The sequence below is a fragment of the Mus caroli genome, chromosome 3, assembly GCF_900094665.2.
Source record: "Mus caroli chromosome 3, CAROLI_EIJ_v1.1, whole genome shotgun sequence".
NCBI classification, from domain to species: domain Eukaryota; kingdom Metazoa; phylum Chordata; class Mammalia; order Rodentia; family Muridae; genus Mus; species Mus caroli.
The window spans coordinates 89541761-89544889 of record NC_034572.1 but is presented as its reverse complement, the minus strand read 5'-3'; the positions used below and the strand labels follow the sequence as shown (position 1 = coordinate 89544889).

At 42.6% G+C, this 3129-nt stretch overlaps 1 protein-coding gene across 6 annotated transcripts in view; it reads right to left on the bottom strand.

Moving 5' to 3' along the window:
- The window catches only part of Arnt (aryl hydrocarbon receptor nuclear translocator), a 56003-nt gene that overhangs the window by 32550 nt on the left and 20324 nt on the right, over window positions 1-3129 (bottom strand). The gene's annotated exons all lie outside the window — the stretch shown is intronic.

The following is a 3129-nucleotide window of genomic DNA, read 5'->3' as shown; positions in this document are numbered from 1 at the left end:
AAGAGAGAAAGGGCAGACTGTTGTGGAACACTGTCTTCTGAAATGACATGACCAATGCATACTTGAATTCACAACAGCTGTGACTACAAAAACTACACAACATCCTAGCATAGAGGGAGGAGGAGTTCACAAAGCCACAAAGCCCCTTGAGGATCTATAAGCAGTTAGTTGCTGGGAGAGCTTTTCTTCATCGTTGTAGCCCCGAGGAAAGTGTAGTCACTCACACATACTACTGGTAAGCAACCCCAATGAAACATCCCACTCCAAAAAAAATAGTCATGAAAGTAAAAGAGGAACTAGTTGGGAAGAGGAAGGGGACTAGTGAGAAGAGGATGTCCCAGGGTGAGGGGTGGGGTATACAATGCCTTATATATATATGTATGAAAATATAAACTGTGCACAACTGAACCCCTGCATGCAGAATGCAAGTTCAAAGAGGATCACTACAAGTTGGAGGTCCGCATGGTCTAGACAGCAAGTTTCAGGCCATCAAAACCAAACTTGTGTTTGCAGCCACAGGGCAGATATGGAGGTGGAGGACAACTTTCAAGAACAACTCTATCCTTTCACAGTGTGGGTTCTGAGATCAGCCACCTCAAAAGCACTCTATGCGTTAGTTCTCTGTGTATAATTGTTGAGAGCAGCTCAGACTTGATTTGAATTCACAGCGATCCTTTTACATAAGCCTGTCAAGTGTTGGGATTATATGTATGTGCCATCACACCTACCTCAGAACTAATTAATCTAGGGTTAGAGAGATAGTTCAATGGTCACGAGCATTTCCTGTTCACGCTGAGAGCCCATGTTCAGATCTCAGTTCAATGATCACGAGCATTTGTTGTTCATGCTGAGAGCCCATGTTCAGATCTCAGAACCCACCTGGCAGCTTACAATTGTCTGTAACTCCAGTTCTAGGAACCAGGCACACACACTGTGCAAGACACATATGTAGACAAAACACACATATAAAAAAAAAAATTTCTGAAGTCTTCAGAAAAAAGCTAATATACAAAGATTTAGTATGAGGAATCGAATCCTTTAAGCTTGTGAGGCAAGTGACCCTGAGCTGGAACTTGTGAAGTGGCACCATATTCTCTTCCATTGTGACTGTACCATTTTACAATATCACAGTGTATAACTGTTCCAATTCCCCCACTTCTCTAGCAATTTTGTTATTTTCTGGGGGGTTGCTTGTGTCTTTCTGAGACAGGAGCTCCCTGTGCAGCCCTGGGTTCTCCCTACCCATGGGAGGCTGGTGGATATCAGCCTCCAGACTTAGCTCCTATTTTGTTTTGGTTTTGATAGTGGTCTCCGGATCAGACATAAATGTTATCTTTGACTTGTATACCTCCCAAATATCTCCAAATGATTACTAATGTCAACCTTTCACATGCTTCTTGGCCATTTGTATCTTTTCTTTGGAAAAATACCTCTTCATGTCTTTTGGCATTTTTTCCCCCTTTCATTTTTAAATTTGTTTTTACCAACTTTGAAAGTAATCTATGTTTGGTGTAAAACAAACAAACAAAAGCATTAAACTGAAACAAGACTACTTCCTAACTCTTCCTCTGAAAAAAGTTCTCCATGGTGGTAAAGCTCCTGGCTACTGCCTTCTGGGGATTCCTACTACCCTCCTAACTGTGGCCTACAAGCAAGGAGTTTGTGTTCACAGCAGCAGCTACATTCTTCCCATCTTGCTTCCAGATCTTTGTACTTCCTTTTCCTTTTCCTTTTCTAGGAAGCTTCTCTAGCTAACATCCCATTTCACTTCCTTTTCACCACTTCAGCCTAAAGATGAAATGTGTCCTCCCCAAAAGTCTTGAGATCTTCAGTCTAATATTGGCCCTCAGTTACACAGCAGTAGTGTGAATATCCCTGTCCTATTGAAGTAATCTCATCTGTCTAGCAGATTACTGTCCTCCCAAGAAGAGACGTAGCTCATGAAGAGATAGACCTTAACTCAAAGGAGTCATAAAATACCTCAGTGCTCTAGTCTCCTGATTATTCAGATTAGAAAGAATGTGAAAAGCCAATACTGTGTTAGGGGTCACATCTTTAGTCCCAGAATTAGAAGGCAGAGACAGGCAGACCTCTGGAAGCTTCAGCCAAAGCTACAGAGTCAGACCTACTTACAACAAAGCAAAACCAAGTGCTAAGCAGGGCGTAGTGGCTTGAGCCTACAGTAAGTAGCCTCTGAGAAAAGAGGCTCTCCGTACATTTGTGTAGAGCCTGGGCTATACAAGGCTTGATTAGATTACAAGTGGGATTCTGTCAAACAAAATGGAGGTAAGTGGTGAGATGTTTCAATAGATAAAACATTTGCTGCCAAGCCTGCTGATCTGAGTTCCCAGAACCTACATGGTGGTGGTGGTGGTGGTGGGGATACCTATTCCTCCAAGTTTTCTCTGACCTTCATACATGTGTAGCACATGTGTCAAGATACACACACACAAAATGTTTAAAACACACAATGACATACACACACATTCATAAGTTCTCTTATAGCTACAAATACCCTCTAGGAAGATTTATCAACCTGGAAGGAGTAATTAACCAAAGGACAGGAGGTCAAGAGACAACTATAGATCAAGGCAAACTGTGCCACAACCATCACCCATTATTCAAATGCCCATTCATCTTATCTGTGAATCTTCTACTGAGTTGCCTATGTTGCCATTCCTATGAGACCATATAAATTCTCCAATTTCACTGACTGCTTACTTACTCTGCTTTCCCTGTGGGCAGCTAGGCTACTCTTAGACCACATATTAATCTATCTACCTCTTCTGTTTACCTGCCTCCAGTCAGTTAGTTTGTCTTATCAACTTGGCCATCAAAAAGCTGAGATGTGGAAATTACAAGATGGCACATGAGCTGGGTGTTTGAACAAGTAAAAAGGCTTACTGCACATGTCTCTGGATAGTCCCTGTCTGCGAGGACATACACCCGTTAAGTACGTTATCTGGTCCGTTTGGAAATGGCCCTGTGAGGATGCGCCACGTCAGAGGCGGGACAAAAATTCTATATAAGGCACAGGGCTGGGTTCCTCAGGGTCTTCGCATCCGTGTGTAAGCTTATGCTCTCCCTCTCAAGATGCATTAAAGCTTGGCTGCAGAAGGATCCTACTTG